Genomic DNA, 14,444 nt, shown 5'->3' on the forward strand with positions numbered 1-14,444 from the left:
TAATTGTCAATGAATTTGTATATCCAAAAGTCAGACACCAAAGTTAAGGTGGAAGTATTCCATCTGACCATCCATGAGTGGATTCTGGGACTGTATGAATAGTTCTGCCAACTCCACTAAATATCACAGAACCACAGAATTACAGAATATCCTGAGTTGGAAAGGACCCACAAGGATCATCGAGCCCAGCTCCTGGCCCTGCACAGGACAGCCCCAAGAGTCACACTGTGTGTCCAACAGTATTGTCCAAAAGCTTCTTGAACTCTGTCAGGCTTGACCACTGCCCTGGGGAGCCTGTTCCAGTGCCCAATCACCCTCTGGGTGAAGAACCTTTTCCTAATATCCAGCCTAAACCTCTCCTGGCACAACTTCAGGTCATTTTCTAAGGTCCTGTCACTGGTCACCAAAGTGTAGAGATCAGTGTCTGCCCCTCCTCTTCCCCTCACAAGGAAGTTGTAACTGCAGTGATGTCTCCTCTCAGTCTTCTCCAAGCTGAACAGACCAAGTGCCCCCAGCCACTCCTGATATGGCTTTGCCTCAAGGCCCTTCACCATCTCTATTGCCCTCCTTTGCATGTTCTCTAATACTATAATTTCTTTTTTTATATTGTAGTGCCCAGAACTGCCACCAGCACTTGAGGTGAGGCTGCCCCAGTGCAGAGCAGAGCTCCCTTGCCCAGCTGGGGATGCTGTGCCTGATGCCCCCCAGGACGTGGTTGGCCCTCCTGGCTGCCAGGGCACTGCTGACATACTCACCTTGCCACTGACTTACTTATGGCTTGATTTGGTTACCTGAAGGTAGGTATTTGGTACCATGGAAGATGTTCTGGGCTGTCTCTGGTGGTCTTCATGGCAGTGCAGGTGACTGTAGTCCTGTAATTCCTGAGCCATATCTATAAGCTTCACAGCCCCACATGGCAGAAGATACCTCAAATAGCATTTAGAGGCATGTGTTTTGGCAGGTGAATCAAGGGCTGTCATTTGGTTACCAACATCTCAATGACTTAATCTGAAGGCAGACACCTGTGCTAGTAGATTTATTCAGTTGTTTAAGTATAAACCTGCAGTGCTTTTTGTAACCTGTGGTATCAGACATAAGAATTGGTTATTGACAAGATTGTACTCACCTGGACTGAAAACTGGAATGGGGCTTTGCATAGAGAGCAATTAAAGTTAGAGAAGTTATATTTATCTATAGAAATTGTTGGGCGATATATGGAGAATTCCAGGCTGGGAATATACCACAGTAACCCCAACTTTATTTTATAAAATCCCACCTATGAGTTAATCCCAGATGAAATAGCCAGGCTCACAACCCTATTTTTCTTTCCTCTTTTTAGTACTAGTCAAAAGATACTAGTTTTGGGGGTTTTTTTCCCTATCTGTTCTTTCTAAAGGAACCATGGAAGAAACATAATATATTAAAAGCAGCAACAGAGTCTAGAGAAGGAATACTTGAAGCCTTGCTTTTTCCTTCCTCAGAATCTGTTTGCAGATGACATATATGTATTACACATGATAGGATAACATTGCAGCAGGAGATGTGGTCATAGCCCATCTAGGTGCTTATCTATACATCTATACTTTTACACACTGATAACAGTGTGCTTGTGGAGCAGGTTTCATAAGCTGCCTTGCATCACTGCCATTTTACAATAGGCTTAGTTACACTGGAAAAGAATTCAGTCACTCATGCTGAGTATCTACTTTCATCTTCCTGTTATTGGGATACTATTTGCTAATTACCACTCCCTCAGCTATGCACAGAATGAGCTTCATCTTCCCTAAATTTAGGTCTCTGTAGATGCTTACATGTGTATTAATCACCTTGGTCTCCCTCTGTGATAATGGAAAGAAAACAGCCTCATTTGGGCAAGTTTTGTGTGCCATTTCAGGTGTGTGCCTCGAGATGAGACAAATCATTTGCAGAAGTCCCTACTCATCTCCCTTATTAAGAAAAGCTAGAGAACAAACTCAGAAGTAGACCCTTGCATTTAGTAATGAATCTTCCACCATAACTGCCTCTCACCAATTGATTGCAAACAAGAAAGCACTTTAAAATGCAAAGAACAGTGATTAAAGGTCAACTTTAGTCCATTTTCCAGGGAACCACAAGGAGGGTGTTTATATAATCAAGTATCATGTCTCATTTTAGGATGGGAGTGCAACTTGCTGCAGTTCTCAATCTATACGATGAGCCTGTATTATACAGGTGAACATGACTAAATGGTCTGGTCCCATCTTCACTGTTCTCTACAGAGAAAAAAAAAAGTATTTTAAGGCTTAGCTGACTCACATCTAGAATGGTCAAAGCCAACTCCTTTCTGTACCTACTGACACATATATAAACTCAGGTATGGAGCTGCTACATACCTGGCAAGCCTGAAGCTTTTCATGTGGAAACCACCTATGTTCTGCTCCAGAAGACATATAAAATGCATTCACAGGAGTATTATTCAGCCCTACTCTAAATAGAGGTTCAAAATTATGCCTCTCATCCTGTACCTGGATATTCTTATGCCATGGTGTTCAAAGCACTCTGACACACTGGTGGCTCCTGTTGTCCTGAGCATCCCTATGAATTACTATGGAATGATCTGTATCAACCTGGACCCTTTGTATTATCTGTCTGTTTTGAAATACTCTGGAACTACAGGAGGCATAGCTGCATGTATTGTATTTCACTCTTCCTAAAGAGCAACAAAATTATCACATAGATTGTAAAAGATTTGGTGAGTCAAAAATAATTGTAGAAATTTGTCTTTGGCATTTATCTAAGGTTTTTTACCAACATATGATAGCCTGTGCTAACCCTTATAATAAAGCTGAGTTTTTCTTCAAAATTAAAGGGGAACAGAGTGAAATGCACTGTGCATGAATGTGACATTTTCATTTCTATTTAAAGTTTCTTTACAAAGTAGAGCTCAGGAGGTGCTGTTCCAGTGCTTCCTCATTTATAACCTATTTTGTGACTCACAGAAACGTTGTATAAACAATTACTGTGAAAAATAAATTAATTCTCTCCTCATCTCTGTTGCTCCTGAAATGCCATTACTGTAGTTCACACACATGGACATGGTCTCCATGCTATTCATTAAAACATTGGTTAATAAGAAACAAGATAGAAGTTAAAACAGAATTTTTGTTTAGACAAAATACTACTTCGTATGCTGCCAGCAAGGATTGAAATGGATTCCATTCTGCTTGTCTTAGGAGGCTACTAATAGTACAAGAACTCCCTGGAGAAGCCCACTGAAGCAAGGCCATGACCCATCTCTGTAGGAGGTGATCTAGCGTCATCCTTCCTTTGTGGCTTTGCTGCAAGATGAACAGCTTTAGATTATACAGGAGCTCTGCAGGTAGAGCCAAATCCACTTTGGTTTTGGACTGCCTCAGCCACAGCAGGAAGCCAATCCTTCCCCTTCCTACTCTATTAAGTAGATAATTTAAAGTGGCATCCTACAGCATTTCAAGTTAATTGAAAGTGTTAAATGAAAAATGATTGACAGGATCAATTTTTGGTTTTATATAATTTGCACAGGCTTGTGGGAAGTGTTCTAATCATTTACCTTTCCACTCCACATTTAGGAGTACATCTTGCTTATATGTTGCAAATGTTTTTTTCATGCTGAAAAGATTTTCTGCTTTACTACATTTCATGCAGGAAGAAAAGTATCTATGATATGAGCTGAACTCCTTCAGTTATTTTGGAAATAATGATGAAACTGTAAGATTGCTGAAATTATTAAATCACCATAATTCCCAGGCAGGATGTCTAGAGCTATCAGCTCTTGAGGCCCTATAATGAACTCTGAAAAGCAGCTGAAAATCTGACCCTGATGTTTTGCAGCTAAAATACTTCAAACTGATAAAGAGCACAAAGAGGTAAATATGCCACACTGCCAAACAATACCAGTGATATTGTGCTGTAGGAAGCTATATTTTCAGTGGTGAAATCAGATCATTGTCTCTTGCTCAAGACTTAAGATGACATTGAAATATAATTGTTCAAAGTTAAATAACTAAAGAAATATTTTCAGTTTCATCAGGACTTCTGTAGGTTAGATCATTTGATTTGGAGGCTTAACAGAGAATGATCACAATTAAAAAGGTCTTTCATTTTATAATGTAACTTTGGTCTGGAAGATGTTTCATTTACACAGAATGGGAAATAGATGTGGAACCAGAATATTTACCAGTGGGAAGATCCTTTTTGGATACTGCCACAGAATGGATTTCGGTGCCAGTCTTTGAGCTACCAAATGTGATGATGGGAACCTGAAAGTATCACAGATGACTGGATTGTAGCCTAGGATAGACAGTTATTTAAAGAGGCAAGTTGGGGTAATTAAATCATCTCAATGCTATGACTTTAGTCTCCAAGTAGGCTGGTGAGAAAAAGTAAGATGCAAAGAAGTTGTTCTTTTTCCTAACAAAACCCAAACAAACAAACAAACAAAAACCCCCAAAACAAAAAACAAACCAACCAAACAAAAAAGTTGCATTATGTCAGGCTGCATAGATTCTCTAGGGCATGAGAAATACCTGTTACACAGTGATGGATGGGGAAGAATATGCTACAAGAGTGTCTGTTGAACAGAAGGCAAGTTTTCTTTCTATTTCTTGTTTTTGCAGGAGAAAAAAACTCGAGATGCTCTTTCTCAATACAGGTTTTTGTAAGAAGGTAGCCTTAGCTGCCTGTGGAGACTGGAATAATTATTAACAATAATTATTTAATTAGCTCTGGATATTCAGAAACAGAAATGGTAATGATACACCCTGCATTTCTACCCATGGGCAAGGTGTATAAGAGTCTGTAAAAAGAAAAGGAATACAGACTTCCCTGATTATTTAAAATATATCAGAAGCTTTGGGGTCATCACATTACTGATTGAGATTCATCTCTAATTTTATAAAACTTCCTCAGTGCATTTTTTGCACAATCGTAATATTTTAAGTCAATTTTATACTGAAATCTTTCTAATCAGAATCTCTGGTGAGAATCCCGAATGGAAAAAGAAATCTCAGGCAGTATATTTTTAAAGCATACAGCCATTCAGAATCTGATTACCTTTTCACATTTTCATACAAAATGGATTAATGTGTCCCTGTCTTTATTACATTTTCAACACTTGTCATTCGTGATTAAGCCAACACTATGAAGATGTATTACACAGCAGCATAAATGGCCACATTAAAATAGGGTATATATGTGCCTGAGAAGTTAAAGGCAGATTGATTTGTGATACTTTTACATTATATGTAATGTACCTAAAAATATTTCACACAACTCGAGAGTCAACAATCTGGGGGGAAATGTAAATAAATAGATGGAAGCTTACACAGAGGGGAAAGTGCTGGAGAAAAGTGTTAATTAAATAAACCACAGAGATGTGTGGGGATGTGATAGAGTGTTATGAAGAAAGCCAGATCCAATTTCTTATAGATAACAGCTCAAATCAGAAATTGCCACACAATTGGAAGCACCTACTCCAGAGGTCCAGTGCTGGGATTCAGAGTTTATTTGGGGCAGGATTGATGTGCACTGAGAAGGATTTTGGGCAAATCTTACTTTGTGCCTGTCTTAAATTATCCTTAATTCTCCTGTGAAAATATTTCCCTCATTAATCACAGCATTACCACTCTATGCAATTTATCTCACTTCTACTTATCTTGCTACAACATGTGGACCTTCAGTATGTAAGGGGCTTATAAAAAAATGGAGAGAGACTTTTTACAAGGGCCTGTAGTGACAGGAGTAAGAGCAAGGGTTTTAAACTGAAGGATGGTAGATTTAGATTGGACATAAGAATGTCTGTTTATTTTACTGTGAGGTTGGTGAGACACTGAAGCAGGTTGTCCAGAGAGGCTTCTATATCCCTGGAAGTGACCAACATTAGGTTGGATGAGGCTTTGAGCATCCTGGTCTAGTGGAGAATGTTCCTGTCCATGGTGGAGAGGGGTGGATCACATAATCTTTAAAGGTTCCTTTCAACCTAAACCATTCTATGATTTTCTGTTGTATCACCTCCATAGAGTACCGGACTCCATTCCTATTATTTCAACCCTATTCCAGGTTCATATTGGTTTTACTGGACATTTGGTTTGTTGCTATTTTGAGACATTTAATTGTGTTTCCAAAATAGAGTTGCACTCAAATATGTTTTGAAGCTTGTCATTGGGAATCTGAAATGGGTGACAGAGCAACACTATCTTTTTGGGATTTTTTTAATAATACCAAATTAATCAATCCAAATTTCTGCACTTGGGATCTAACAAACTTTAAAAATTAATGAGGAATAAACATTTTTGGCTTGTTTTCTAACCTGTGACTTAGACTTCTCATACAACCCTATAAAATTCTGTCTAAAATCCAACCTATTACCTGATAGGCTTTAGACTTTTATCAAGAAAGTTGTAAAGAAAAGCAGCTTAGTCCCATTAAAGTCTGTCTTGCCATCTGCTTCTGGAGGCAAGGTTTCTAGTTGAATATTAAGGATATAATACAGCTGTCAGCAAAAGGGTGCAGCTGCCATCTTAAAAGCCAGTGTGAGACAGATCCACCAGACCATCATTATAAAATGACCTCTAGCATGATATCACCTACAGCAAAATTTCAGCTTGGAATGACTCTTAAAATATCTTTTTGCTGTCTTTCATGTAATCTGTTGCAACAAGCACAGGAAGTATAGTAGTGTGGTTTCTACTGTGGGACTGACTTGCTGGCCAAGAACTGACCCTACATACAAGATACTCAGATGGAGACTGCAGTAGAGGGTCCAGGCCAGCCTGAAGCATCAGGTTCATATCTGCTTGGTCCCAGATTTTTAGGGCATCTAGTGGTTCAGTTTAGAGTGGTTGTTCATGGGAAAGGCAAGTTAACTAAGTTCCATGGACAGCTCACCTTCCCTTTCCAGTGTGGCCCTGTCTGAGCAGCAATCTCCTTCAGCAGCCAGCTTTCTCCTCAGTCTCTGTGCATATACATATCTGAGCCAGCTGAATTTCATCTTGTACCCCTCTAATTTATCTCACTGGTACTGAATTATCATCCCTCCTGTGATTCCCAGCCCTATCCCTGTTCTTCATTCATCATCTTCATGCTTATTGTCTGTCTCCGTGCTGCTGCTGATAGCATCGGCTGCCGCCACGCTCTGTGCCGTGCACTGCAGAGATTATTCACGTCTGAGATGCTTGCTCTGTGTACAGGCAATCTCCACGTAAATGAGAATACCTTTACAGTCTTTTTGATAAACACTGACCCCCGTTTGTATGCCTCTTATCCATTTTTCTCTGAAGTCATTCTCACTGCTTGCCAGTAACAGTGATGACTCTGAAGACTTTAGTGAGAGACTTATTTATCTGCTTTGGCATGATTTGGGGTAATTTTTTTCCTCCTGGATACATTTAGTCTCTGAGGCTGTTTCCAAGGGCAGTTCCATGCTTAGGGAGAATTTGGAGGAGAGCACATTTACAGTTTGGGGTTTTTCTCCTGAAGAAGAGAATGCAGAGTTAGCTGTCTACGGGGAATTATGAGAACAAGATTCTAAATCTCACTGCTTTAAATTATTCCAAAAGCCATGGCCTGGAAGGTGTAATTGGCAGGGAAGTGTAGAATTTGCTAGTGCAGCTCAATAATTATCTAGTCAGAACTCCTGAATGAACTCTTCCCAGTAATTTTTTTCAGCCCTAGACAGCTCTGCAGCTATTTTATTTCAGCTCAACCATTGTGAACTAGTCATGATTTTGTGTAGCATTTTTAGTTTCCCAGATGAATAATGCTTTTTATTTTTCCTACTAAAGTTACTGGGGCTCAGGTATTTCTCTCTTTTTAATATTATTTTTCTTATTTTGAAGAAAAAATTGTAATAGAGTGCTAAATCTGTTTTGTACAGTACAATATATGGCAGCCTGAAGTACCCCTCTCCCTCATTTTTTTATTCATATGATACATGAAAAATGGCATAAATGTATTTCATTGTGTCACCAAGAATCTGTGTAGCCAACAATAATGAATATGCTTTACTCTTCAGCTTGGTAGTGTTTCATTTTTTCCTGACAAGATTATTTGACAAGCAGACCCTGCATTGGCAATGTTGTTTATTTTCATGGGCATGTAAATTATCTTGACAGTCTCATAAACATAAATTGGCAAGCATACTGTCCCACAGCAGTGCTTGTTAAAATACACTAATGGAATATAATAAATAAATTATTCTAGTGTATTTATAATATGCTAGCATACCATTACATCTTGTGAAAGTTATACAGCACAGGATTATATGCTCTATATTTCTTACAGTTTACAATAACTTGTTGGTCAGATATTTAAAGCAATTAACTCTGGAGAAAAATCCATAGATTCATACTCAGGGGTGTATTCAACTTCAAAATAATGCAAATAATCATTTACCTGGACTGAAAATATTAGTTTTTACCACTCTGCATACATCAGTTTCATAGAATCATACAATTGTTTGAGTAGGAAGGGACACCAAATTTCACTTGGAATACCTGTGCAGGAGGTAGGTGGAGGGAAATGTACACATATCCAGTTAACAAACCACTTGGTTGGTAGCCAGTTGTTGTGCTGGATACCAAAATACACAAAGATGTTTGGAGAGCACCTCGGAAATAGGTATAGCTTTGGTAGTCCACAAAGAACAGATGCTAATTATTCGTGGATGGTCCAGGTGAATGTCACGCTGTAATTGATTCCGCTGTTTTTGCTGGTTGTTCAAGGTTCCCCATAGAAGCCATCAGCAATTTGAAGCTGCCCTTGATACCAAAGAAAGGAGCTGCAGACAGGTCTTGGATCTCTTTGGAGCCAAAGCAAGTTAAGACACAAACACCAGTGGCAAACATCACCTCAGACTCTAAGTCCATGTGATGCCTTAAGAGGCCTCCTAGACACACAGACTAGACAAAAATAAGGGAATAAAAGTAGGTATTTATTTGAAAGGCCTTCAAGAGTACCCCCTGGGGAGCCAGAGGCTATTGCCAAGATGGACCCCAAGATGGACAACAGGTCACGAGTTCTTCACACTTTTATAGGTTTGGTTAATTTGCATACCATGGTTAATTCTCCAATTAAAGCTTCAGTTTAATGATGTAGTTCCCTGCACCTTACCCCCCCTTTAGAGGCTCTTTGGTTTATACTTCTTGGCCTAGGACAGTCTAGGTGTCCTTGGAGAGCAGGCCCGGAGAGGCTTTGTCATGTCTACCTAGCATGAGAGAACAGAAGTTAACAGGCTACAAGAAACTTCAGAGTTACACAATAGGCAGCACAGGATTTGAAAAATAGATAAGTTAAAACCTAAGGCATCACAGGACCACATCATAGATGTCAGCTCAGGGTGGTCTATAATCCTCAGAGATTCATTCTTATAAATTCCAGGCCTCTTTAGGATACCTTTAGTGCCACTAGAGGGAAAAAAAGAGCTTTGGAGAAACAAATAATTTCACCTAATTTGTAAGGCGATTAATCATGGTCTCAGGGAGACAATATCTCTATTAAGGAAGTCTAGAGGAGTTGCTTAGATTTCAATAATAATTTCTTAGTGAGTTAAAGTCAGGGAGAATTAGTTCTACCCAGAGAGTTTGAAAATTGAAGTGATATTCCCCTCAATGTTTTCCCTCATTATATAATCACCATTTTATGAATCAACTGTAAATAACAAGCAGCATCTAATCTTCTCCCTGGAGTAATTAAAATTATGATAAGGGAAACAACTCTAGAGCACTTGGCTACCTCCTATCTCCTTGACATGTGTCAAGTTGGTGTCACTGCCAGTATCTCATAGAGACCGAATTGCCTGCTTTGTCAGGCTGGATAAGAATTTGTCTTTGTATTTTTCTCTGAAATCCCAAATTGTTCAGCACTGATATGAGCAGAAGTTCAAAAAGGTCATTAAATACCTTCAAATTCTCGAGCCACTTTAGTACCAGTCTGAGTGCTGAGTGCTGTCTGGAGCTGTCTAATTAATATCAGCTTCCAAACGACTCCTGAGAGCCACTCTATTGGTCAGCAACAAGCCAGCCCAAAGGCACACTCCAGAAGTGACCTTTAGTCTCTACTTGCTCATTTTCAAGGCAGGCCAGGGGGCTGCCAGGCAAAATTTAAACTGCAAAAAATTTGTTTCTAAATGCACAATACAGAATGCAAGAACTTTACTTATTGGTGTGGTTTTGTATCAAACCAGTTTCAATGAAAAGTTCTCCTAAATAAAAATGACTGCACAATATGGCTCATAATTTCATTATTTTCTTACCCCTTCCCTTACTGAAATAAATATTTATTGAGCTCAACAGGGAGAATAAAAAATCCCTGGCATTCTCCGTGTGCCACTTTATGTATGAGCTTTCCTATGTCTCATTTCTCCATGACAACCTCATTTGACAGGCAGTCCCTGCTTTGGCAATGTTGTATCATATTTTCTTAGGCATGTAAATTCTGTTGACAGTCTCATAAACATAAATTGGCAGGCATACTGTCCCAAAGCAATGCTTATTAAAATACACTAATGGAATAGGATAAATACATTATTTTCAAATGCAAGCAGAAAATACACACAGGTTCATATGATATTTCTGCTGCTGATTGATGGGAGTTACAGTCAGGGACAATTACAAATTTTCCAAGTTTGTGGTTCAGCTCCTGTAGTAAGCACTGCTGGTCTACCAGTACACCCAGTTGCTGCCACAGCCTTTTCTCCCTAGTCCCAGCACTAATGCCGAGACACAGCCGGCCTTGTGCATGATGTTTCATGTGTTTCTAATCTATGGCTGATACTGTTCTCCCTCAGCATGTCTCTAATGCTTTTCCTAGCACTCTAAACCCACAGATCCTGGTACCTCTGAGCCACACTGCAGCTGAGTGTCACCTCCCTCAACACTGCCTCCTCCACTTCTGTGTCACTGCAATAGAAACGAGGTTGGTAGCACACCCTGGGAGTAAGTTACTGCAGTCGAGGAGCAGGAGGAAGAAATGGAAGGAAATTTCAAATTATCCTGAGATTCCTCCTTTGTTGTATTTTTGGGATGGCAAAACCAGACTACAGAAATTTTTCCTATGATAATTACAATCTTCAGGCAAAAATGATGAAATTGTTATCAATTATGCAATTACAAAGGATTTTTTTTTTGAATTTGAAAGGTGTTCTTAAAGCTTTTCTTTAGTATATACATATTTATTTCTTTAACATTATAATAAAATAAGTATAGTTACTTTTAATAGTGAGTATTTTTATTCAGCTTCAAGTAAATGTTGCCCAAGAAGGTTGTAGACTCCCCACCCCTGGAAGTGTTCAAGGCCAGCACAGCTGGATGGGGCTCTGAGCACCCTGGTCTAGTGGAAGGTGTCCCTGCCCATGGCGGGGGTTTTGGGACTGGATAATCTTTAAGGTCCCTTCCAACAAAAACTATTCTATGATTCTATGATTAAATCTCTTTGCCAATCAGAATTATAGAAAGCCAGTTTAAAAGTTAGGTCCATTTAAAATTTTCCAAAACTTGAATACCATTATTCTAAAATTATAAAAGTGAAAACCAGAATACTCTTGTCACCTTTTATTTGCCGTATATTATCCAATCATAGAAAGTCAACAACATTTTAATTTTTATACTACTGCAGAAAATTTTACAGTAGTACATTTTTATTCACTTCGACTACCCATGTTTTAAATATAGATTGATTAATTTAATTTCCGTTGTAATAAAGGTTTCAAAGTCTTTCCAAAGAAAGACTTTTGTGCAAACAAACCTCTTTTAAGAAAAAGAAGCAGAAAGAGTGCTGTTAAGCATAATTGAGAGTTAATCAGCTTTCACATTTTAGATGTCCCCATTTTATTTGGGGGCAGATGAAGGCATTTTTTATGAGACAAGATTAGACCACTTAGTAATTTATCTTCCAAATAATGTTATATTATTATAAAATGTTAGTTGCAGGACTAACATTTTCAGTAGAAACTTAGGAATTTAGAAACAATTTAGAAACAATTTAGAATTGGACTTAAAGACTTAAGAACCAAATTTTCGGAGGTGAGGACAGACACCTGCGCAGCTTTTCAGAAGTGTGTAAAGAGATTGGTTAGCTAAAACCAGAACAAACAGAGCACTTACGAGCTTAAAATAGCACTTAGGTAAAATTGAAGTGTGACTTCGAGAACCGTTAATGGAAATATCCCCTGACCCAGTACATTTGAGATGTACCATCCATCTATATCTCCAGGTATGTGGTTAGGTTGAAGACACCTGTGTACAAGACAGTCAAACTAAGTGTCCACTGTAGGCAGTGGTGAGAATAAGGCACTTTTAGGATACAATTAGTAATATTTTCTATCAAACCCCAGTTTTAGATTAAGACAAATTTCATCCTTGAAGTGTCCTGTTGTTTTTGGTGATCATAAAGAGTCTAAATGATTATCCCATAGTAGGTTCCTACATCTGATCAGATGAATCCTACTTTTGGCCATTGGATACTGTGGAAGAGAAGACCAGGCTGAGGCACAGAGGCACAAAGAGTAATCCTGTAGTGTCAAAGCCTCTATGCCATGAGCTAGAGGAGCCCAGTCATTGTTCTCAGTGCAGCTGGGGAGTCATTGGCTCTGTAATGGACAGTGCATGTTGAGGCAGGGACACAGACAAGGGAGAGTTTTGTGGGAAAGAAAAGCACCTCAGTTTATCATCTCCTACCATGCAGAGCTCCCAAAAGGGGAACATTCGTGTTGCGTCTTTGACAATTGCTATTTAAACACTTTAAAAAACCAAGTGCACGGCTTCTGTGACAGACCAGACCACTGAATTTTCTTTCCTGTCTGCTCTTCCTAGTAATATGTTGAACTGTCTCATTTTTAAATGGTGCAATGTTCACTTTCCAGCTGTCCAAACTGATGCTTTAATCCCCAACTGGGATTTTGGGTATTTTTGCTTTTGGGTTAAAAAATTCTGTAACTCCAGAACTGCATATAATTATTTATATATGTGTACACAGAAAAAATCTAAATGTAAAATTAGCATTAATTAAAATTTTAATGCATACTTGACTCATAATTATTCTCCAGATATAAGTAATAAATATAATTAGGACAAGTGAGAATCGTGGGACAGGAATAGTACAATGAGTTGGAGAGAAATAGCAGAACATAGGTTAAGAAGAGAGGAAAAGTATTATGGAATTATTATTACTGGAAAGAAATTAATGGCTTGATGGCTCATGACATTTCTCCCATTGGTATTTTTCAGGCCTATTTTCATGTGGCACTTTAAAATATTTGATGGTAGCTTTAGAAAAATATATATTCGAAGTATGTCTAAATAAAAAGCATGGAAATATGTAAATGTGTGTGAAGTGCAACTACTGATATCGTATACAGGAACAAGTATTATTTAATTTGCAGAAATTGTTAAGAAAGATCCCACTGAGTTCACTAGATTTACCACCGCTGGGTTTAATCTGTATCAATAAGATGGAGGGATCATGCAATTAGTACTTCCACTTTGTAAAAGCAGCAGAAGAAAATGATGAAAGAAGCATGAAGAGGATAAAGTAGGAATGTGGAGGCTAAATATATAAAGGAATGTAAAGTCAACATTTTTGTGTGTCTATATCAATTGCTGAAGTTAGAGCATTTTGCTGACTATTGCTTTGAAATAAAAATTTTGTGAAATGCTCGTAGCAGGGCAGAACTCACTTGCTTTAATGTGTCTTAAAACCTGAAAGACAAGGTTTGTAGGGAGAAGCAATATCTTTTATTAAACTAGCTGATACAGTTATAAAAAGAGACCAGTTTCCAGGGCACAAGAAAAAGGTTTGTATGCCTGAAGCATGTCTGGTTTTGAAACCATAAAGTTGAGTTAATAAAAGCTCCTTCCTCTCCCTAAACCTTACCTCTCTATATCCTTTAATATCATCCCTAACGATCCTATTATTTGAAAATACAAAAAACTTCAGCTGGCTCAAGAAATATCCCTCCTATCAGATTTCTGACTTTTGTCATGACCATTGTCCAAGCAGAGCAGAAGGACAGAATGAGGGACAGCCAGTTATGAGCCTGTATAGCTCACAGAGGCTCTGCACTTTGCTAACACTTGTAAAAAATATTCTCAGAGTTTTGGATCAAGGGAATGACTTTTAAAGGCAGAAATACATGTGCCAGTCTCTAATTTACGATGTTCAGAGTAGAAACTCTGCTTATTCCTGTGTAAATATTAACCCTTTCAGAGATCAAGGTAAGCAACTGATGGATTTCTTTTGCTTACTTTTTGGACAAATAGTAGATTAAGTGAAAAACACTCCTGGCACAACTAGAAATAAATTTTAAGCATCCTCCATAGAATAAATGTGGTAGGGTATTTTGCATCAGTCCTGAACCATTCAGATAAGCAATTGAAAAATTCAAATTTGCTGGATTATGGTGATACTTATATTGATAATTTGTTGGGTGTCTG

Source organism: Coloeus monedula, assembly GCF_965178545.1.
Source record: "Coloeus monedula genome assembly, chromosome: 2".
In the NCBI taxonomy this organism is placed as follows: domain Eukaryota; kingdom Metazoa; phylum Chordata; class Aves; order Passeriformes; family Corvidae; genus Coloeus; species Coloeus monedula.